The following is a 25,424-nucleotide window of genomic DNA, read 5'->3' on the forward strand; positions in this document are numbered from 1 at the left end:
TTGAACACCTCTATCAAATCTCCTATAACATTCTCTGCTCTTAGTAGAAACACCGCAGATTCTCTAGTCTCTCGATGTAACTGAAGTCCCGCAACCCTAGTAAATCTCCTCTGCACCCTCTCCAAGGCCTTGATATCCAGCCTAAAATGTGTCGCTCAGCGTTATTCACAATACTCTAGCTGAGGTCGAAGCAATGATTTCTAAAGGTTTAGTATAACTTCCTTGCTTTTGTACTCTATGCATCTATTTATAAAGACAATAATCCCATATGCATTTTTTAAAAGCTTTATCAATTTCTGCTGCCACCTTCAAAGATTTGTGTAAGTGAACACCAAGTCCCTCTGTTCCAGCACCCCCTTTAAAATTGGACCATTTATTTATACTGCCTCTCCTCATTCTTCCTACCAAAATGCATCACTTCACACTTCTATGCATTAATTTCATTTGCCATGTGTCCCATTGTACGACCTCTCTTTGTACCAATTGAAACGCATTCTATAACGGTTGTGGGGGCAGCAGACGGTTGTTGGTCGGGCCTTGGTATTTCGGTGTTTGAGAGATGTTTTCCTGATCAGTAGGCTCACTGGGAGGCTGAGAATGAAAACGGAATCGAAGGAAAAAAGGTAAATAAATAATAATTGAAACAAACAAACTGACATAAATGGTGATGATTTTCCCCGTGCAATGTGTAAAATTCCTCACTAACTAAGAATCTCGACGTACCTTACGATAATTCTCATTGCAGTACTATTGGGAGCTGAACACCTATTTCTGAATTGTTAGTGCACCTATTGTGTCTCAGCCTTGGCTCAGTTGCTGGCGCTTTCGCCTCTGAGTTAGAAAGTAATGGGTTCAAGTCGGACTCCAGAAACTCTGAGCATCAGAGTCCAGACCGTCACTTCCAGCGCTGTACTGAGGGAGTGCTAATCTAGGCCGTCACATCCAGCGCTGTACTGAGGGAGTGCTAATCTCGGCCGTCACATCCAGCGCTGTACTGAGGGAGTGCTAATCTCGGCCGTCACATCCCGTGCTGTTCTGAGGGAGTGCTAATCTCGGCCGACTCTTCCAGCGCTGTACTGAGGGAGTGCTAATCGAGGCCGACACTTCCAGCGCAGTACTGAGGGAGTGCTAATCGAGGCCCACACTTCCAGCGCTTTACTGAGGGACTGCTACACTGTCGGATGTGTTGAGACCTGAAACGAGGCCGCCATCTGCTCTCTAGGTTGGACATAAAATATCGCACGTCATTATTTCAAAGAAGAGCGGGGAAGTTCTCCCCGATGTTCTGGCCAATGTTTATCTCTTAACCAACACCTGGTTATTAATCAAATTGTTGTCGTGGAACCTTGCTGACAGTTAATTGGTTGCTGCGTTTCTCTAGATTCGACCAGTGACTACTCTTCAAATGAGCATCATTGTCTGTCAAGCGCTTTAGGACGTGGCCAAAGGCGCTGCATAAATGCAATTTCATTCTTTCTGTTCAGCACAGCCGGGAATGTTGACTGGTAATTAGACCATAAGAGATCGGAGCAGGAGTACGCCATTCGGCCCCTCGAGCCTGCTCCACCATTTAATGAGATCATGGCTGATCTGATTTTTACCTCAACTCCACTTTCCCGCCCTTTCCCCATATCATTTGACTCCCTCGCTGATCAAAAATGTCTCCAACTCAGCCTTGAATGTATTCAATGACTCAGCCTCCACAGCTTTTTGGGGCAAAGAATTCCAAAGATTCACGACCCTCTGGGAGAAGAAATTCCTCCTCATTTCCGTCTTAAATGGGCGACCCCTTATTCTGAGACTATGTCCCCTGGTTTTAGATTCCCCCATGAGGGATAACATCCTCTCACCATCTACCCCATCGAGACCCCTCAGAATCTTGTATGTTTCAATAAGATCTCCTCTCATTCTTCTAAACTCCAATGAGTATAGACTCAACCTGTTCAATCGTTCCTCATAAGACAACCCTTCCATACTCGGAATCAACCTAGTGAACATTCTCTGAACTGCCTCCAATGCAAGTATGTCCTTCCTTAAATAAGGCACCAGAACTGTACGCAGTACTCCAGGTGTGGTTTCACCAGCACCCTGTACAATTGTAGTATGACTTCCCTGCTTTTATACTCCATCCCCTTAGAAATAAAAACCAATATTCCGTTTGCCTTCTGGATTACCTGCTGCACCTGTATGTTGACTTTTTGTGTTTCGTGTACGAGGACACCCATGTTCCCCTGTGCCACAGCATTTTGTAGCATTTCTCCATTCAAATAATATTTTGCTTTGTTATTTTTCCTCCCAAAGTGAATGACTTCGCATTTTCCCACCTTATATTCCATCTGCCAAATTTTTGCCCATTTGATTAACCTGTCAATATCCCTTTGTAGACACTTTGTGTCCTCATCGCAACTTGCCTATCTTTGTATCATCAGCAAATTTGGCCACAAGACACTCTGCTCCTTCATCCAAGTCATTTATATATATTGTTCTTGTAATTACCAACCTGATTGATTCGCATCTTAGAATTGTTGCACAACGCCTTGCATGCGAAAATGCAAAGGACGATTGATATCGACAGCTCCAACACCAGCAGGAGGGAAAGGACGAGTACGAGGCCGAAACGGTATATCTGTGAATCAGAGGCAACAACACGTTTGAAAGCAAAATTATATAAGAGGGCTTCTGACAACGAGAATGGTCGTACACATGGTGAGAGCACATTTCGCGGAGGGACTCAAATCTAAACTTGCAAATTAGCTAATTTTCGGCCAATGAAGAATATTGGGAGTGAAATTGGTCTTCGCCAGTAACGCTAATCCGGTCACGGAAGCCCGTTTTGCGCTCGTCCCAATTTTCCTCTCCAATTGACTTCAATGGAAAAGAAAATCTGACTTAGTGCGTAAAACAGAGCAATTTCACCCCCATTATCTCAATACTAGGCGACCACCGACAGGGAATCAAGGATAAGTATTCAGATGAAGATGACAAACTGGATCCTTGGCTTTATAAATAGAGGCATATAGGCATATACATAGGCATAGTGTATGAAAGCATGGAGATTATGCTAAACCTTTATAAAACACTGGTTAGGCTCCAGTTTGTGTATTGTGGCCAATTCTGAGCACCAGACTTCAGGAAAGATGTCACGACCTTAGAGATGACGTGGAGATGCCGGTGATGGACTGGGGTTGACAATTGTAAACAATTTTACAACACCAAGTTATAGTCCAACAATTTTATTTGAAAATCACAAGCTTTCGGAGGCTTCCTCCTTCCTCAGGTGAATGTCAAGAAATCCTTTTCTTGAAATCGCTTTCTTGACATTCACCTGAGGAAGGAGGAAGCCTCCGAAAGCTTGTGATTTTCAAATAAAATTGTTGGACTATAAATTGGTGTTTTGTAAAATTGTTTACAATTGACGACCTTAGAGAGTGTGCAGAGGAGATGTAACAGAATGGTACCAGTGATGACGGGCTTCAATTGTATTGGATCGACTGGAGAAGCTATGATTGTTCTCCTAACAGAAGTTTAAGAGGAGTTTTGATAGAGGTGTTCAAAATTAAGAAGTGTTTTGATAGAGTAAATAACGAGGAACTGTTTCCAATGGTCGAAAGGTCAGTATCCAGAGGACACAGATTTCAGGTGATCGGCAAAAGAATAAGAAGTGATATGAGGGAAAATAAATTACACAGCGAGCTGTTATGATCTGGAATGCACTTCTTGAAAGGGTGGTGGAAGCAGATTCAATGGTAACTTTCAAAATTGAATTGGATATAAACTTGGTGTGAAACAAATTACAGGGTTTACGGGGAAAGTGCAGGAGAGTGGGACGAACGAGATAGCTCTTCCAAAGAGCCGACACAGGCACAATGGGCCAAATCGCCTCCGTCTGTGTTGTATGATTCTACGATTCTATGATTCGATGAATTATACGTTTTGGGAAGGATATATTGGACCGGGTGTGGAAATATTATTTAGCATACATTTGAATGTCTGAACTTTGGTTTGAAATAACAAAACTGACGACTATGTTCGAAGTCGAAAAGAACAATTCATTGAAGGCTCTCTGGAATTCAGGCTGAGGAAGTTGAAGACGCCAAATGCAGCGCCGTCACAGGCTGAATCGTGTAATTACAACACATCGTCCAGATCAACAATTCTCGTTACAAATGTGAACAAATGAATTTATAATTGGGAAAGGTATAATAGATTGTGTATATAGGAAGTACAGGCAGGCCCAAGATTGATTTAATCACTGCAGTACACAATTCGTAGAATCATAGAATGATACTGCACAAAAGGAGGTAATTCGGCCCATTGTACCTCTGCTGGCTCTTCGAAAGAGCTATGCGATTAATCCCATTCCCCTGCTCTTTCCCCATCGCCCTGCGAATTTTCTCCCTTTCAAGTAATTATCCATTTCCTTTTTGAAAGTTACTATTGAATCTGCTTCCACCGCCCTTTCAGGAAGTGCATTCCATATCATAACAACTCGCTGCGTCAAAAAATCTCCTCCGTTCCCCCTCTGTTTTTTCCCCAATTACCATTAATCTGTGCCTTTGGTTACCGACCATTTTGCCAATGGAAACATTTTCTCCCTATCTACTCTATCACACCTCTTCTTGATTCACGCTACCGAGTTAAAACAAAATTGTTAGACTTTTGGAGATTTGAAGCAAAAGAATGGTGCCTCTCCAAAGATTTATATTAACTTCAAAAGTGTTTGCAATGTACATAACTTCACATTGTCTCTCCCCAGCCCTTTGAAACGCTGATTTAACATAATGTTGCGGTTACACTTCGAGAGAAGCCCAAAGTGGCCTCGGACCGTTTCCTAATGGGATTTCTCACTGCCTCTCTCTCAAGTCGGGTCCACTGATTCTTGATTTTATCACGCCTGTGTGTGCCTGGAAAATGGAAGTTGCTTGTTGTAGAAAATTATTTAATGGTACAAAAAACTGGAACACGTGCAGAGGGAGTGCTGATTTGCAACTGTTAGTCATGTATTAAGGAAGTTGTGCTAAACCTTTATAGAACACTGGTTAAGCCCCAGCTGGAGTATTGTGGCTAATTCTGGACACCACACTTTAGGAAGGATGTCAAGGCCTTAGAAAGGGTGCAGAGGAGAATTGCTAGAATCGTACCAGGGATGACATGTTTCAGTTATGTGGAGGGACTAGAGAAGCTGGGGTTGTTCTGCTTAGAAGGGGAGATTTGATAGAGGTGTACAAAATCATGAAGGGTTTTGATACAGTAAATCAGGAGAAATTATTTCCAGTGGCAGAAGGGTCGGTAACCTGAGGAGAACAGATTTTAAGTAATTGGAAAAAGAACCGGAGGCGACATTATATTTATTATAATGTGGAATGCACTGCCTCATAGGCTGGTGGAGGCAGATTCAATAATAACTTACAAAAGGGAATTAGATAAATACTTGGAGGGGAAAAAATATAGCGCTATGGAAAAATGGCATGGGAGTGTGATTGATTGGATAGCTCTTCCAAAGAGCTGGCACAGGTACGATGGACTGAATGGCCTCCTCCTGTGTTGTATCATTCTATGATTCGATTATTAAGATTTTAATTCTTTACTTACGGCTGAAGTACTGGGCAAGGAATTGCAGACATTTCCAGAAGAGCAGAGAATATCTGGGGTTAAAATCTCGACGTAAATGCAAATCAGCACCAGATTCGCGACGCCAAACAAGGCGCTGATCGTATTCAGCACCAGACACGCCACCACCTTCGAGGAAAAAGCAAAGGTTATTATAATATCTGTATTAAGTGATATCTTCCCAATGCCGTTGGTTGTTTGGGGTGATCATATTCAAAGCCCCTGTCTAATGAGATGGACATTTACTCCAATACGGATTTGTTGCAAAAACTATTTAGAATAATCGAATCTTACAGCACACAAGGAGGCCATTTGGCCCATCGTTCACGGGCCAGCTTTTGGAAGGCGTTATCTAATTGGTGCCTTTCCATTTGTGGAAATAGTACTTGATCAAATATGGCAGTTTATGTTATATCCAGTTGGCATATAACATAAACAGAAGAATTGGGATTTATTTCAATCTAATTTGTAGAGGGCAAGGTTTTTCAACTTTGGATTTCTCAGAGTAAAATTATTATTGTGAACTGGGAAACTCAGTGCTCACGGATAGAGTTAAAGGAACCGATAACAAAATAATCACATAGAAAACGTCTTCTGGACAGCCTTTAATTCCATTTCAACCTTAAGACCTAGACCAGTAGATCAATTCTCTGAATAATCCCAGTTGAAGGTTACTTTGCGAATACACACATAACCACTCATCAATCAAAATGTCAAATTGGTAGAGTTCTCCTTGCCATGGAGTGTATTATTTAAATGAATAGTCATTGTGGAGATACTTACAAGAACGATAGATGATGTATTTTCCACAATACACCACAGGCTCCCCGAAAGTAGAAACTGGAAAGAAAAAGTATGAGATGTAACTTCCACATAATGAAGTCTGTGTATAATTAGAGCAACTCCCTTAAACTATGAAGCATGATTTCCTGGTTGATAATTCACAGATTTCGAATAGGATGACAATAAACAAATAACGTTCTCTCTATATAAAGAACTTTAATGAATCCGGCTGTAGCAATTATCGTTTCTGACTTTACTTCCAGAACTCTCGATTGTCTGACATCCCATCAGTTCGCTATTTTAATGGGAACGTTACTCGTTTTAAAATTGTTGAAGCCTCCAAAAATGACGACATTCAGAGTATTATTAAACCAAGTTGTTAAAGGTCCGAGCATGAATTGCAAAAAAAAAATCTACCATTTTATCTATTCAATTCCAACCGGAGTGAAATTCCTCCAAACACTTTATGCAACTGACATTGGACGGAAACTCACCGACAATCCGCTCCACCATTGTGTTCTGTTTTCCCCTGCGACCGAAATTGGACTCAGAATTAACGGCGTCCTGAATATTATAAGCAGTACTCCCAACACAATCTGAGTGATCTAAAGGAGAACAAGTATCGCACTGTCTAAAAAATGTAAACTATATAAAATCAAACAAAATGTAACTCTGTGTGTGTGTGTGTGAGAGAGAGAGAGGGAGTGGAGGGAGGGAGAGAGATAAAGAAACAAGACAAATAAAACTTCCTTGGAAAGTGAATGAGATCTTTGGATTAACACGTACACCCATCGACCAACTTAAGTATTTACACCCTCTACCACCGGTGCACCGTGGCTGTAGTGTGCACTATCCACGGCTGGACCTGTTTCTGCCTGGGGCGGATCACCTCTTACTAAAGGTAGGGAACGGCACAGGGCCAGAGTGATTCTCTGGACTAATTTCCATTGCCTAAGTGGATGGAGAAGAATTTCCCAGATTTTTTCCGGCTAATTTACCCCGGTTTATAATCTGTTTATCGCTTCGCCCAGGAGATCACATGGTTTTGGGGCAGAGAGCATATATATTGTGATAAACTAGGTAACAAAATTGTTTGCGTCAGGCTGGATGGACTAGAGGGTATTTTCCTGGCCGTCATTGTTCGTATGTTATTAACTTGCCAAGGCTTCTTGGACAGCACCTCCCAAATTCATGACCTTCACTACCAAGAGGACAAGGGCTTCAGACGCCATGGAACACCATCATCTCAAGGTTTCCCTCCAAGTCACACAACATCCCGAGTGAGACATTTATCGGCCGTTCCTTCATCGTCGTTGGGTCAAAATCCTGGATCACCCAACTAAACGGCACAGTGGGAGTCCCTTCACCGCACGGGACTGCAGCGGTTCAAGAAGAAGACTCACCTTGTCAAGCACAACTAGGGATGGGCAATAAATGCTCGCGACACGCAAAGCCCGAGAATTAATTATTAAAACTACAACTGATCAATGTACTCCAGAAGATCTTTCCCGGTTTGTATTCCGAGCGAAATCATACACGTGATCTTACAGTTTGGCCAGGAGTAGTGACGGGAACAAATCTTCAACAGCTAATCGAAGATATCCCTACACATAGTGATTAGAACTAATTTTACATGAGGTGTCTGTAAAGTAAAACACTGCTTAATTACATTGTGATCTACTTGGGACGGAATAAAAAACGGAACTGAAATGGTTTAAACTTACACCCAGAGTTTTCAGTTTTCCCATCTGAATTCCTGGACCGGTAAATCTTCTGGTTAGTGAATGAGTCTGGGAGCCTCCCTGTCTCACTGGGACTTCCCTTGTACCAGATTGTGGATTAATATGGGGACTGACAAAGTTCCCTTCTGTGCTCAGCGAAGTTTCCATGTTCCAAGTGAAGAGTGGGCAATAAACTCTTTGTGAATAAGAGGTAGTTCCACAGACATTAATTTACCAAAATGTCTCTTAACAGTGACTAAACAATATTCTTTATCATATTATAGCCCGATAGTGGCAATTTGTTGCATCTTAATCATCCTGACACCGAATCTATTGTCTACTAATTCAATTAATTTCGATTGAAGTTATAAATATCACCCTTCCATGTCATGTTCATAAGGTTCTTTCATTTCAATCTTGAGAGTTGATTTGTTTTTCACGATTCACGTATTGAGGATTTTAATATTTCAGTTCACAAAACCCGTAAAAACTGAACCTCTGAAGAAAACTTACTTCCCCAGACGGAGGAATCGATGGTCACATTATTCCTGCCTTCAAGAATTGCTATTTTTTTTCTGTCTGGTATTGGTCCTGAAATCTTAAGCGACTTATTTTCCAAATGGGAATTTCCCTATAATTACCAACCAAAACAAATTTGCTGGTGCGTTTTTAGGCTCTGCTTCCAGTATATATATAGCTCCATGAAAATCTTCCCACTTAAAAAACATCCCGTTTTCTATAATTATAATATTAAAACACTTTAAACAAACTTAATATTATTAATGTATAAGGTTACACTGTCCATTGAACTAAAAAGTAACGGGATTGCATGTGTGTAAAAATTATTGTCCTATTTCGGTTGAACGTTTACAAGTTCAGGCATTGTTCTGATTCTGCATTGTGTTAAATGCAAATTGAATAATCAGTTGCTGGAAATAATTCTGACAGGACAAGTTCCCTCCCTTTGCTGAACAGACACAGATTTTGGTGCCAATCGCTTCACTCCCTTCTATTTTCAAAATGTAACATTATCACAAGCATGCAGCTTAATTTAATTCTGGCGTTACACACAACAAAAGTGAAATAACTAGATATGGAAATGTAAATTCATAGAAGTTATAACATAAAATAAGACCATTCGGCCAAACGAATCCCAGTCGACGTTTAACCTCCGAAAGAACCATGTTTGAAACCTGATACCTACATTCAGTTTGTAGCCGGTTGTGAAATATTCAACCACAGATCGGAATGTCCTTCCATAATTATTAACACCGAAAATTTTCCTCAGTAGACATTGGATATCACTGTGATAAGAAATATTGTATGTAATGGTTTGATTGTAATGAAGGAGATAAACTCACTGAAACTTTCAGACTGAAGAGATCTATCAGTTTCAGAAGATACTGTAATATTTATGCAGATGACTTGTATTTCTATATAGCTTGGGGGCAATTTTAACTTTGAGCATTAGCGTAAAACCGGCGTTTTACCCTGCAGCCAGATGTTCCCTTCAATCCATTTGAATGGAAGGTAAAATCGGAGCTGGGCCTGTAACAGGCGGCTAATTCCATCTCGCCCATAAGATACCATCGGCCAAAGTTAATATTGCCCCCATTGTTTGCAACAGAATCCATGTCTCTTTGATAAAAGGAATTGGAGGTAGAATATGAAGTCGACATAACATACCCGGGATTATCGATCACCAATCAATATTCTGCATCCTCCTTTAGACCTCGAGGGCCTTTATGACGGGAACACTTCGGAAACACTGCCGGGGTATATCTTAAATAACAATTAGCCAGTGCGTGGGGTTCGGTCCTGAACTCTCACTAGCTTCTCAAAGCATAAGTCCAACCCCTTTATCGTCTCTGGAGCTTTTTTCATCATTTCCGTTTCAGAGGAGAGCAACCGATATTTGAAATAAAGAATGCGGGAATTCTGACCGGTAATGTGAGTCTAGATATTACACTTGGTCCTATCAGAGGAGAGACGCTTTAGGTGTTCGCATGATATTCCTCTGTTGGTTATTTTCCCGGAAGGCAAAATGAAGCTAACAAATTGGCGCTAACATTGGACAGTGGATTTTCTTACGAATGTGCGTCACATAATCTGCTATTATCCCAATAATAATCTCCAGGCTATCTTTCCTTGAAACAGTCTCATCTTCTTCACTCTCTCAGAACGTCATCTCCGGCAACCGAGTAAAAAGAACATATTTGTCTGTTCAATTGTGTTTATTCATTCCTGGGATGAGGGCATCACTGCCAAGGCTGGCAGTTATTGCCCATGCCAAGTTGCCCCTGATGCAACTGAGAGGCTTGTTAGGACATTTCAGAGTGACAGTCAAGAGTCAACCACATTGGGTGTGGGTCTGGAGCCACAAAAGAGCCAGTGTGGGTGTGGGTAAGAGCTGGAGTCACATGTCGGTCCGGGCTGGGTAAGAAGGGCAGGTTCACTTCCCTAAAGGAACAATAGTGAACCAGTTGGGTTTTTACAACAACCCGGCAGCTACAGGGTCACTTTTACTGATGCCAGCATTTTATTTCAAGATTTTTTTAGAAACTGCCATGATGGGATTTAAACTCCTGTTCTCTGGATTATTAGTCGAGGACTCCACGTTACTAGTCCAGGAACATAACCACTACACTACCGAACCCGATCAAATTGGCTGAATTGTGACATTATTCATCAAAGTATAGAATGGATCCTCACAGTCAGGTGTTCCCAGAACTTATGATATTGCGATGTTCTGAATTATGAGTTCTGTGTATATAAATCTCAAATGCATTCTCTATAAACGGGTTAACAATTCGATGGCTCATAAGGGGCAAAGGAAATCATTGGCGAATGTTCACAACTGGTTATGTACCCTCCCTCCCGCCCCCAACAATAATGATCTGAAACAAATGGGCGATGTCTGAGGTGTGTTCCTATGAGGACCGCTGTCTGACGGTGAAATCGCCTTTGTCATTGTCAGTGGAGAATGGAAAGTTGAGCAGATTTGGACAAATACTTGACAGAAATGTAGACGGGAACGATCAATGTATTTACATGTCGGGCTTGGATGAAGCTGGAAATCTAAGGGTTGTAACTTCTCTCCTTCTTCCTGCACCCGCTGCTGGTTCAAAGTTGCTTTCTCCATGTCTAATTTCAGACGGTCGATTATCTCAAGGTGTTTGAGAGATATGGGTTTTAGAGAAAGCTCCCGCTGCATTTACTTCGTCACTTAACTTGAACATCCATTAATTCATTTCAAAAGCCCCGAGTAAACGGTATTTCCATCTTCTAAACAGCTAAAACGGGCAGGCAAGCCATCTCTCGACGGGCCGAGTAGCCTGAAGGTAGACAATGGCAGAGTTTACGTGGTCAGCTCTCTGACGCTTGCGTTTTGGTTTCTTTGTCTATTGTTCAGAACAAAGTGTTTTATCCTTATGCCGGCATACCCACGATGGGCCGAATGGCCTCCTTCTGCGCTGTATCATTCTATGAGACTATGATTTTAGTTTGGAAAATTAGAACCATAGAATCTTAGAATAGTTACAACGGAGAAGGAGGCCATTTGGCCCATCGAGCCTGTGCCCGCTCTTTGTAAGAGCGATCCAGTTAACCCCATTCCCCCGCTCTTTCTCCGCAGCCCTGCAAATTCCTTTTCGAAAGCGACGATTCAATCTGCATCCAACACCCTTTTATGCAGTGCATTCCAGATCATAACTACTTGCTGCGTAAAAAAGTTTTTCCTCACGCCGCCTTTGTTTCTTTTGCCAATCACCTTAACTCTGTGTCCTCTGGTTCGCGACCCTTCCGCCAATGTATATTGCCTCTCCTTTTCGTTCCTGCCAAAATGTATCACTTCGCACTTCTCTCCATTAAATTTCATCTGCCGTATGTCCGCCCACTCCACCAGCCTGTCCATGTCCTCTTGAAGACAATCACTATCCTCCTCACTGTTCACTACACTTCCAAGCTTTGTCTCATCTGCAAATTTTAAAATTGTACCCTATACACCCAAATCCAAGTCATGAATGTATATCGAAATTATCAGCGGTCCTGTTACTGACCCCTGGGGAACACCACTGTATACCTTCCTCCAGTCCGAAAAACTAGCGTTCACCAGTACTCTCTGTGTCACTTGGCCAATTTCCTATCCATGCTGCCACTGCCCCTTTGATTCCATGGGCTTCAATTTTGCTCACAAGCCTATTATGTGGCACTTTATCAAACGATAAATTGAAGGAGGGACATTTACAGGGCTATAGGAAAGAGCAGGGTCGTGCGATTAATTGGATAGTTCTTTCAAGTTGCCGGCAGAGGCACGCTGGGCCGAATGGACTCCTTCCCTGCTGTATCATTCTGTGATTCTATGATTCTATGAAATAAAGTTGACTATCAATGTGCGGTAGACGGTGTAAATGAATTTTGTTTTTATCATTGCATGACCGTTAGAGAGAACAAATTTTCCTTTTCTTGCTTCCTGTTCTAACAGTCACTCCATGCATCTGACGAGTCAATAACCCATCTCGGTTTCGGTGGTGATTGACAATGTGAGTCTACGATGATGGGGTGCGCACGTCCACAAGACATTATCTGGGTCAGGACTGTGCTTTGCAGCAGTTTCTGCACATTGTCAATAGCAACCAAACCACAGCCAGTGGTTTCAGCAACTGGACATTCGGGGGAGGTTCAGAATTTGAGTTTTAATTTCTGTCGAGTCCTATTGGTGGGAGAGATGTACCGCAAAAAAAGCAACATTCCTGTGGAGTGCAGAGTAGGGCCAGTGTTGAGGATTTGTGTCCGTTCGAGACGCTGCAACCAATTCTGATTATTGGCGATTTTGGGGCTGAAGTCTGTTTGAGTCCCTGTGCCAATTTGGGTCTCTGGGGTAAATCTTGACTTTGTGACAATGTGAAAACCGGGTGATAGAGAATCGGTAACCCGTTTTACATCTCTCCCGCTGCCTTCAATTGAGATAATGATCGGGAGAGATGTAAAACGGGACTGCCGATTCGCTTTTACCCGGTTTACCCTATCGCACAAAGTTAAAATCGCCCCCCCCCCCCCCCCCCGCCACTGTGCCAGTTTGGGGAGTTCTTTCCGTTTCAGGTTCGTGGTTATTTCTGGTTATCGTTGAGTTTCGGCACTAAATCAGCTTTAGGAGCGGTGAACCACCCGGATATATGACAAATGGTGTATTAAAATTGGAGGGGACACATCAGCAACTTATATTAATATCGCGTCTTTAACGTAGTAAAACGTCCCGGGGCACTTCACAGGAGCGTAAATCAGACAAAAGTTGACACAGAGCCACATAAGGAGATATTAGGACAGGTGAGCAAAAGCGGAGTCAATGAGGTAGGTTTTAAGGCAGGAGGAGATTGCATAGATAGGGAGGGAGATCGAGGCCATGATCTTGTGGGGGTTGTAGTGCAGGAGGAGATTACAGAGATATGGAGGGAGGTCGAGGCCATGATCTTGTGGGGGTTGTGGGCCAGGAGGAGATTACAGAGATAGGGAGGGATGTCAAGGCCATTGGGCAATTACATAACAGGTACATTGCCGCTCGATAGGGTGTGGATGTTAGCCGTGGGAGGCCAAGGAAGTTAAAGTTGAGCTCAGGATGGTCTTTGATTTTCGCTTCTTGCATGTTGGAAGTGCTCATTCTAAACATTGTTTATCCTCAATCTTTTGAAGCTACTTGGAAAATCCCATTGTCAACCTACGCTATGCATTGCGTGTTTTTTTAACAATCTCCATATTTACCCGCAATATGTGTTGTGCCTGTAGAGGTGATTATGATCGGCTTCTATAGTCTTATGTTGCACGTCACGTAACTCTACTTGGGACTCTACTCATTGGAGTTCAGAAGAATGAGAGGCGATCTTATTGAAACATATAAGATTGTGAAGGGGCTTGATCGAGTCGATGCGGTAAGGATGTTCCCAAGGATGGGTGAAACTAGAACTAGGAGGCATAATCTTAGAATAAGGAGCTGCTCTTTCAAAACTGGGATGAAGAGAAACTTCTTCACTCAGAAGGTATTAGGTCTGTGGAATTTGCTTCCCCAGGAAGCTGTGGAAGCTACATCATTAAATAAATTTAAAACAGAAATCGACAGTTTCCTAGAAGTAAAGGGAATTAGGGGTTACGGGGAGCGGGCAGAAATGTGGACATGAATTTAGATTTGAGGTTTGGATCAGATCAGCCATGATCTTATTGAATGGCGGAGCAGGCTCGAGGGGCCGATTGGCCTACTCCTGCTCCAATTTCTTATGTTCTCACGTAACGTTAGTTCAAAAGATCATTACTGGTACTGTAGGAACATAGGAACACGAGGAGGCCAATCAACCCATCGACCATGTTCCGCAATTCCATTAGAACATAGTTGATCTGTATCTTAACTCCATACGCCATGGTTCTGTAACCCTGAATACCCTTGCCTAACAAAAGTCTATCAATCTCAGTTTTGAATTTTTCAATTGAGCCCGAGCCTCAAGAGCTTTTTGGGGAATAGAGTTCCAGATTTGAACGAAGGAGTGCTTCCTGACATCACCCCTGAACGACCCAGCTCTACTCTCAAGCATATGACCCCATGTTCTGGACTCCCCCCTCCCCACCACCCCACCCACAGGCGAAATAGTTACTCTCTAACTACCCCATCAACTCATTTAATCATCTTAAGCATCTCAATTAGATCACCCCTTAATCTTTTAGATTCAATGGGCATAAAGTCGGAGAGTTCAGACATATGGAAGCTGATTCCATGTCTACAGATGATGACACCAAGCAGCAATTGTAGATGAGGAAGGAGAGTGAGTGAAGCTTAAATTTTTAGAGGGCTCCCAAAGGTAACGGTGAGGGGCTCGGGAGTGAAGCCATTGCTGGAGATACTCTGGCCACATTTAATATTGTTCCGTCACAGGCACGATGGGCCGAATGGCCGCCTTCGGTGCTGTGTCAGTCTATGATTCCGTGATATTTGGATAGATAAGAGTGGAAACAAGCGAGAGCAGTCCCACTGCTGGAATCCCAACCTCCACCAAACTGAGCAGCTGCTGAAAGCGCTGGCTGTGGTTTGGTTGCTATTGACAATGTGCAGAAACTGCTACAAAGCACAGGCGTGACCCAGATATTGTCCCACTGACGTACGTACCCAGCGTCTTAGACTCACATTGTCGATCACCACCGAAACCAAGGTGGGTTATTGACTCGTGAGATGCACTGAGCGATTGTGAGAACAGGAAGCAAGAAAAGGAACATTTACTATCTCTTGCAGACATGCAATTATTTGGTAGAAAAATCCCCATTACACCGTGATCCCCTCATTGAGAGTCAACTTTATTTCCCGAAACTAAACATGGCGCAATTTGTTACGAAAACTAAACAACAAAACCAAAACGCCAGTGTGGTGTCAGTGTTGGAGTGCTGATACCTTGAACTCAGCTATTGTCGACTCACAGGGTACTCGGCCTAATAAGAAGTCGATTGCCCGCAATGTTTAGCTATTGAAAAGGGATAGGGTGTTTATTCTGAAGTGTCATTAATAAATGAACCAACATTAAGCGGCAGGCCAACATGGGGGAGAAATTGGACAGGGGCAGGGAGGCAAAACAGGTGGAATCGATATTGGGACAATAGTGGGTGAATACTGCGCTCATTCGTATGAAAATCTTCTTTCCAATTTTAGTGCGGTTACCAAATTCTTCACTTGAAATATTGAACCTTCCGATAAAATTACCATCAGAGAAATTGCATTAGGACAGACTAAGGGGGCTGAAATTGGCCTTGGGCGGGCAAGCAAAACAGGCTCGATCACACTGGTTTCCTGTTATACACTTCCACTGATATTCAGATTTACTTCAGTGGAACTGAATATCAGACGTGTCCTAAAACGGGCACCGAATGCGATTCGCCCTGTTTTGCTTGTTCACCGATGGTCAATTTCACCCCCGCAGCGTCTCTCCTGCGATAGGACCAAGTGCAATTTCTACACTCACATTAAAGGTCAGTATTCCCGGAATGTTTCTTTCAAATATAATTTGCTCTCCTCTGAATTGAACTGACTGAAACAGCTCCAGTGAAGAGAAAGGGGTTGGACTTATGCTTTGAGAAGCTTGTGAGAAACAGGATCCAACCCCACCCCCATACGATGGCTGATCTTTTATTCATGTTACACCCGGCAGTATTACCCAAGTTTCCATGATAAAGGCTCACAAGGTGAAAAAGAGGAGGCAGAATACCGATCGGTGAACGTTACTCACGGGTAAGTTATGTTGACTTCATATTTTTCCTCCAATCAATTCCTTTTACCGAAGAGACATAGCTTCTGTTGCGAACAATGAGGGCAATTTTAACTCTGGGCGATGGTATATAATGGGCGAGATGGAATGAGCCGCCTGTTACACGCCCGGCCAGATTCTCCCTTCCGTTGACGTCCATTGAAGGGACAATCTGGCATGTGGCTATTTCAAGATATTGGATATCGCCCGTTTAACGCTATCGCTCACAGTTAAAATTGCCCCAGGTTATAGAGAAATTTGAAAAGTTTATCATAAAGATAACAGTATCTTCTCAGATTGTTGGATATCTTCAGTCTGAAAGTGTCAGTGAAGCTCATGTCCTAAAATGCAATCCCACCATTACATCCAATTACCACAGTGTTATCCCATGTGGACTGATGAACATTTTCTGTGCTAATAATTCCGAGCTGTGGTTGAATACTTCACAACCGGCCATTTACTGAATGTAGATAAAAGGTTTCAAAGATGGTACTTCCTCACATAATGTATTTTCTATAATTTTCTCGCTTGGAGGTTAAACGCCCACAGGGACTCGTTGGGCCGACTGGCCTGTTTTTGTGTTTTACCTTCAATAAATTTCTATTTCTAGATCTGGTTATCACACTCCTGTTGTTTGGAACGTTATAATTAAATTAAAATTCAGGCTTGAGGTAGTGTTCCATTTTGAAATTAGAAGTGAGTGAAGCTATTTGTACCGAAATCTGTGTCTGTTCGAGAAAGAGAAGGAACTTCTCCCGTAAGATTCTTCATAACAACTGATTATTCAATTTACATTTAACACAATGCAGAATTGGATCAATGTCTTAACTCGTGTACGTTCAACTCAAATAAAACACGAATTGTTACATTGATGTAATCAGGTTTCTATTTCGTTCAATTGACCGTGTAACGTCATACATCATTTACATTCAGTTTTCTAAAAAGGGTTTTATTGTTCTAATTATAGAATACAGAATGTAGCTTAACTGGGAAGATTTTCACGAGGCTGTATATTGGAAGCATTATCTAGATATGCCGCGGAAAGTTTATTTTGGTTCAAATTCAATGTAAAATAAGACTTCAGGACGAATATCAGACAAAAAAAAAACACTTCACGGACGCAGGAATAATCTAGCCGTCCATTGGGGGCAACATCCATTCCTCGGTCTGTGGAAGAAAGTTTTCTGCAGAGGTTTAATTTTTTCCGGTTTATTGAAGTGAAATATTAAAATCTTCATCGTGAAAACATTTGTGAAAACAAAGCATTTCTCAAGATTAAAAGGAAAAAGCCTGATGTATATGACAGAAAAGTCTCACCTTAATAAGTTCAACCGAAATTAATTGAATTAGTAAAATATAATTATGAATTCGGAGCCAGCTTATATAAAACGCCACCGATTGCCATTGTCAGATTATTTTATCATAAGGACTGTTGTGTACTCGCTATTAAGCGAAATGTTAGCATATGAATGTCTGTGAAAGTACCTTCTTATTTACTAAGGATTTATTGTCCAGTCTTTATTTGAAACATGGCTATTCCAATTGGCACAGAAGGGAGCGACATCAGTCTCCATATTAATCCACAATCCGGTACAAGGGAAGACCCAGTGAGACAGGGAGGCTCCCAGACTCATTCACCAAGCCGAAGAGTGACCGGTCCAGGAATTCAGATGGGAAAAACGAAATCGCTGGGTGTAAGATTAAATCATTTCTGTTCCTCTTTTATTCCATCTCAATGTCAACGGGCAAAGTTTTACTTTCAAGACGCCCTGTACCATCGGTTGTAGTCGCTGTGTGGAGGGACTCCATCGAATAGATGCTGAAGATTTGTTCCCGTCGCTACTCCCAGTGAAATTGATGCATTTAAGGGGAAGCGCGATAAGCTCACGAGGGAGAAAGAAATAGAAGGTTTTGCTGATAGGGTGAGATGAAGAGGGTGGAAGGAGGCTCGTGTGGAACATGAACCCCGCCATAGACCAGTTGGGCCGAATGGCCTGTTTCTGTGCTGTAGACGCTACGTAATTCTATGTAAAGTAAATTGCAAATACATTCAGTCAGATCACATGGAGGATTTCGATGGGGATACGAACAGGGACATATATTCCCGAGCACATATCAGAGTTATACTTTTTTTAAGTCAGTCTCGGACCTGGTCGTCGCTGGCAAGGCCAGCATTTATCGCCCATTCCTAGTTGCCCCTTGAGAATGTGGTGAGCCGCCTTCTTAAACTGCTGCAGCCCGTGCGGTGAAGAATCTCCCACATTGCTGTTAGGTTACTGGATTTTGATCCAGCGACAATGAAGGAATGGCCGGTATATTTCCAAGTCAGGATAATACGTGACTTGGAGGGGTACTTGGAGGTGGTGTTGTTCCCATGCGTCTGCGCCGGTGGTGGAGGGAGTGAATGTTTAAGGTGGCCCACGGGTGTACTTGTTAATCAAATGATCACATTCACTTTCCAAGGAAGCTTTATTTGTATCGTTCCATGATCTCTCTCGCTCCCTTCCACTCTTACTTTTTCTCTCTCACACACACACAGACTCACATTTTGATTTGAAAAAATTTACCCTTTTTTACACAGTGCGATACTGTTCTCTTTCAGACCATTCAGATTGTGGTGGGAATATGTTTTGTAATATTCTGGACACCATTAATTCTCAGTCCGATATCGGTCGCAGGAGAACACAGAACAGACATGGGGAGCGGGTTTTTGGTGAGTTTTCGCCCAATGTCCAAAGCACAAAATGTTTGAAGGAATTTCAATAGATGAGATGGTAGAATATTCTTTCCACTTTATGCACAGGAGCCTAACGGTTTGGTATAATATTCCTCTGATCGTCGTTATTTTATCGGAAGGGTAAACTATTCATTTTAAAACGACTAACGTCCCCGTTAAAAAAGCGAACAAATTAAATGTTAGACGAACGAGAGTTCCGAAGTTAAAGTCAGAAACAATAATTTTGCATTCAGACTTATTTAAATTGGTTATGTCGAGAGATGGTTTTTTTTTCGTGTCCGAAGTTTGATGGTCCAGGAATATAGGAACAGGTGGAGGCCATTCAGCACCTCTGCTTGTTACGCCATTTAATGACATCATGGTTGATCTGTATCTCAACTCCACTTACTCGCCGTGGTTCCCTATCCGTTAATACCCTCGCCCAACACAAATCTACCGATCTTAGCTCTGAAATTGTCAATGCACCCCTAGCCTCGACAGCTTTTTGGGGACAGAGAGTTCCAGATTTCCACTCCCCTTTGTGTGAATAAGTTCTTTATGATCTCACCCCATGAACGGCGATAGCTCTAATTCTAAGGTTATTTTCTGTTGTTCTGGACTCTCCCCACCAGAGTTTAGTTTCTCTCTATCTACCCCTTCAGATCCTTTAATCGTCTTAAACACCTCAATTACATCACCCCTTAATCTTCTTCATACCAGGGGATACAAGCCTCGTCTATGCAAACTGTCTTCATAATTTAAACCCTTTTAGCCCCGGTATCATTCTTTTAAATCTGCGCTGCACCCTCTCCATGGCTAATATGTCCTTCCTGAGGCGCGGTGCCCAGAACTGAGCGCAGTGCTCCAGATAGGGTCTACTTAGTGCTTTAAACAACTGTAGCATCGCATGCAACTCTTTGTATCGCAGCCACCCTGAGATAAGGGCTAACATTACAATAGTCTTTACAATTATTTTTAAATAGAATTAAATATTGCATAAGATTTACAGCAGAGGAATAGGGCATACGGTGGTCTGTGCCGGTGTTTATGCTCCACACAAGCCTTGTTCCACCCGACTTCATTTAACCCTATCAGCATATCCTTTCATTCCTTTCTCTCTCATACACTTATCGAGCTTCTCCTTCAATGCATTCAAGCTATTTCGCCTCAACTATTCTATGTAGTAGAAAGTTCCATATTCTCACCACTCTCTGGGTAAAGACGGTTCTCGTGATTCCATTATTGGATTTTTTAGTGGCTATCTTATATTGACCTCTAGTTTTGGACTTCCAGCATGTGGAAACATTTTATCTACATCTACCCTGTTAAAACCTTTCATTATCTTAAAGACCTTTATCAAGTCACACATCATCCTTCTATTTTTCAAGAGATTAGAGCCCCATCCTGTTTAGCCTTTCCTGATTATTATATCCTTTCAGTTCTGGCATCATCCTCGTGACTCCTTTTTTTAGCACTTTCTCCAGTGCCTCTAATTATGATCTAACCAAGATTCGATACAAGTTTAATATAACGTCCTTGCTTTTCGATTCTATCCCTCTAGAAATGAACCCCAGTGCTTGGTTTGAAACATAGAAACATAGAAAATAGGAGCAGGAGTAGGCTATTCGGCCCTTCGAGCCTGCTCCGCCATTCAGTATGATCATGGCTGATCCTCTATCTCAATACCATATTCCCGCTCTCTTCCCATACCCCTTGAAGCCTTTGTGTGTAGAAATCTATCCAGCTCCTTCTTAAATATAATCTGTGACTTGGCCTCCACAGCCTTCTGTGGTAGAGAATTCCACAGGTTCAGAACGCACTGAGTGAAGAAATTTCTCCTCCTCTCTGTCCAAATGTCCGACCCCGTATCCTGAGAGTGTGACCCCTCGTTCTGGATCGAACGGCCAGAAGAAACATCCTCCCTGAGTGCAGTCTGTCTAGCCCTGTCAGAATTGTATACGCTTCAATGAGACCCCAGCTCATTCTTCTAAATTCGAGTGAATACAGGCCGAGTCGACCCAATCTCTCCTCATACGACAGTCCTGCCGTCCCAGGAATCTGTCTGGTGAACCTTCGCTGCACTCCCTCCATGACAAGTATATCCTTTCTTAGGTAAGGTAATCAAAACTGCACACAATACTCCAGGTGTGGTCTCACCAAGGCCCTGTATAACTGCAGTAAGACATCCTTGCTCCTGTACTCAAATCTTCTTGCAATGAAGGGCAACATACCATTTGCTCTTCCTAACTGCTTGCTTCACCTGCATGTTTGCTTTCTGGTCCTTTTGTACATCAACATTTCCCAATCTATCACCATTTAAATAATACTCTGCCTTTCAATTTTTCATTCCGAAGTGGATAACTTCTCATTTATCCACATTATACTGCATCTGCCATGTATTTGCCCACACACTCAACTTGTCTAAATCGCCTTGAAGCTTTTTGCATCCTCCTCACAACTCACGATCCAACCTAGTTTTCTGCCCTCAGCAAACTTGGATATATTACATTTGGTTCCCTCATACAAATCATTGATACATTTTGTGAATAGCTGGGGCCTAAGCACTGGACCCTGCGGTACCCCACTAGTCACTGCCTGCCACCCCCAAAAAAGACACATTTATTCCTATTCTCTGTTTCCTGCCTGTCAACCAATTTTTAATCCATGCCAGTATATTACCATCAATCCTATGTGCTTTAATTTTGCACAAAAACCTCTTATGTGGGAATTTATGAAAGGCCTTCTGAAAATCCAAATAAACCACATCCACTGTTTCTTCCTTATCTTTTCAACCAGTTTCATCCTCAAAAAACTCCAGTAGGTTTGTCAAACACGATTTCCCTTTTATAAATCTATGTTGCCTTTGTCTAATCCCGTTGATATTTTCTAATTGTCCTGTTATCACATCCTTTATAATAGACTGTAGCATTTTCCCTACAAATGATGTTAGGTTACCCGGTGTGTAGTTCCCTGTTTTCTCTCTCCCTTACTTTTTAAATGGTGGGTTTACATTTGCCACCCTCCAATCTGCAGGAACTGTTATAATCTATAGAATTTTGGAAGATGTCAACCGCTATTTTCATGACGACCTCTTTTACTACTCTGGGATGCAAATTATCAGGTCTTGGGGATTAATCGGCTTTCAGTCCCATTAATTTCTCCAGCACTTTTTAAAATAATAATAATTTCCGTTAATTCCTGCTTCTCATTAGTCCCTTAGTTTCCTCGCATTTCTGGGAAGTTAATTGTGTCCTCTTCCGTCATAGCCTCTTTTATGGCCTTGTTAACCTTCATTGCTGCTTTTATTTATTTGTGAATATGTACCACTAGGTCCCTTTGTTCCTCTACCCCATCTAGACTCTTATTCTCCAAAGACTTCATTATTCCTCCTACCAAAATGTATCACCTTTACATTTATCTACATCGAAATCCATTTACACGCCCATTCTGCAAGTGTATTAACGTCTTCTTGTGTTTTGTCACATTATTGACGATAACCCTCAATTTGCTTTCATCTGCAAATTTTGAAATTGTACTTCGGATTAACATGTCCAAATCGCTTACGTAAATGTTTATTTAAATGTTGTACCTGGCCACTAGTTTTTCTTGCTTTCTGTGCAAGGACCCCGAAATCTCTCTGCTCCTCCACAGTTCCTGGCTTCCTACCATTAGGGAAATGTTCTGATCTTTCTTAGGTACCAATTGGATAGCCTCGCACAGATGGGGTTGGATTAAGAAGGGTGGGAGGAGGCTCGTGTCGAACATAAACACCAACATGGAACTGTTGGGCCGAATGGCCTGCTTCTATGCTGTATATTCTGTATAATTCTATGCAGTTCCCCTCATTGAACTCCACCCGTCCAAGTTTTAACCACTCATTTAAACTATCGAAGCTATTGATAAAGGTAGTGAAAAGCTGAGGTCAGTGTACAGATCCCTGGTCACCACAGGCTGTGACTAATCAACCAGAACATTATGCTGCGTGGCTTAAGGGAGTTGATATAATTATACACAGGCTTTACCATAGAAAGGAAATAAGAGGGACAAAGAGAGAGTATGCGAATAGACTGGCGGCCAACTTAAATGGGAATCCAGGAGTCTTCCACAGGCATGTAAACAGTAAACGGGTAGTAAGAGGATGGGTGAGGCGGATTAGGTACCATAAAGGAGATCTACTCATGGTGGCAGAGTATGTGTCCCAGGTACCATATTAGTACTGTGCATCCGTCCTTACCAAGGAATAAGTTGCTGCCAGAGTATTAGTGGAGGAAGATGTAGTTGAGGCACTGCATGGGCTAAAAATTGATAAAGAAAAGGTACTTGAAAGGCTAGTTGTACTTAAAGTAGAGAAGTCACCCGGTCCCAATGGGATGCATCCGTGGTTGCTGAGGGAAGTAAGGGTGGAAATGACGGAGATACTGGCTATAACCTTCCAAACATCCGTAGATACGGGGGTGGTGCCAGAGGACTGGAGAATTGAAAATAAGAACATAAGAGATACGAGCAGGAGTAGGCCATTCGGCCCCTCAAAACTAATCCGCCTTTTAGTGAGATCATGGCTGATACGATTTTTACCTCAACTCCACTTTCCCGCCCTTTCCCCATAGCCTTTGACTCCCTTGCTGATCAAAAATGTGTCTAACTCAGCCTTGAATGATGTCAATGACTCAGCCTCCACAGCTTTTCGGGGTCAAGAATTCCAAAGATTCACGACCCTCTGGGAGAAGAAATTCCGCCTCATTTCCGTCTTAAACGGGCGACCCCGTATTCTGAGACTAATTCTCCTGGTTTTTGATTCCCCCATGAGGGGTAACATCCTCTAAGCGTCCACCCTATCGAGACGCCTCAGATTCTTGATTGTTTCAATAAGATCTCCTCTTATTCGTTTAAACTCCAATCAGTATAGACCCAACCTGTTCAATCTTTCCTCATAAGACAACCCTTCCATACTCGGAATCAACCGAGTGAACCTTCTCTGAACTGCCTCCAATGCAAGTATGTCCTTCCTTAAATAAGGGCACCAGAACTGTAGGCAGTACTCCAGGTGTGGTCTCACCAGCACCCTGTACAGTTGTCGCACGACTTCCCTGCTTTTATCATCCATCTCCCGAGAAATAAAGGGCAATATTCCGTTTGCCTTCCGGATTACCTGCTGCACCTGTATGTTGATTTTTGTGTTTCATGTACGAGGACATCCAGATCCCTCTTTACCGCAGCATTCTGTAGTATTTCTCCATTCAAATAATATTTTGCGTTTTTATTTTTCCTCCCAAAGTGGATGACTTCACATTTTCCCACATTATATTCCATTTGTCAATTTTTTGCCCATTCGCTTAACCTGTCAATATCCCTTTGTAAACACTTTATGTCCTCATCGCAACTTGCTTTTCCGCCTTTCTTTGTATCAACAGCAAATTTGGCCACAAGACACTCTGTTACACCTTTGTTCAAAAAAAGGGTGTAAGGATAACACCAGGAATTACAGGCCAGTCAGTTTCACCTCATTGAGGGGAAACTTTTAGAAACGATAATCCAAGTCAGAATTAACAGTCAATTGGACGAGTGTGGATTGATTCGGGAAAGCCAGCACGGATTTGTTAAAGGCAAATCGTGTTTAACTAACCTGATAGTGTTTTTTGATGAGGCAACAGAGAGGGTCGATGAGGGCAATGCAGTTGATGTGGTGTATATGGACTTTCAAAAGGGGTTTGATAAAGTGCCACACTGTAGGCTTATCATCAAGGTTGCGGCCCATGGAATAAAGAGGGCAGTAGCAACATGGATACAGAATTGTCAAAGGGACAGGAAACAGAAAGTAGTGGTGAACGTTTGTTTTTCGGGCTGGAGGGTGGGATCGGTGGTGTACCCCAGGGGTCAGTGCTGGCATCACTGCTTTTCTTGATGTATATTAATGACTTGGACTTGGGTGCACAGGGCACAATTTCAAAATTTGCCGATGACACAAAGCTTGGAAGGGTAGCGAACAGTGAGGAGTATAGTGATCGACTTCAAGCGGATATGGATAGGCTGGTGGCATGGGCGGACACGTGGCAGATGAAATTTAACGCAGAAAGATGCGAAGTGCTATATTTTGGTAGGATGAACGAGGAGAGACAATATAAATTAAAGGGCATAACTCTAAAAGGCGCACATGAACAGAGGCATCTGGGGTACATGTGCACAAATTGTTGAAGGTGGCAGGGCAGGTTGAGAAAGCGGTTAAAAAAAGCATGAGGGTTCCTTGGCTTTATAAATAGAGGCATACAGTTCAAAAGTATGGAAGTCACGAACAACATTTATAAGACAGTGGTTTGGCCATAA

The sequence above is a fragment of the Heptranchias perlo genome, unplaced genomic scaffold (genome assembly GCF_035084215.1).
Source record: "Heptranchias perlo isolate sHepPer1 unplaced genomic scaffold, sHepPer1.hap1 HAP1_SCAFFOLD_65, whole genome shotgun sequence".
Classification (NCBI taxonomy): domain Eukaryota; kingdom Metazoa; phylum Chordata; class Chondrichthyes; order Hexanchiformes; family Hexanchidae; genus Heptranchias; species Heptranchias perlo.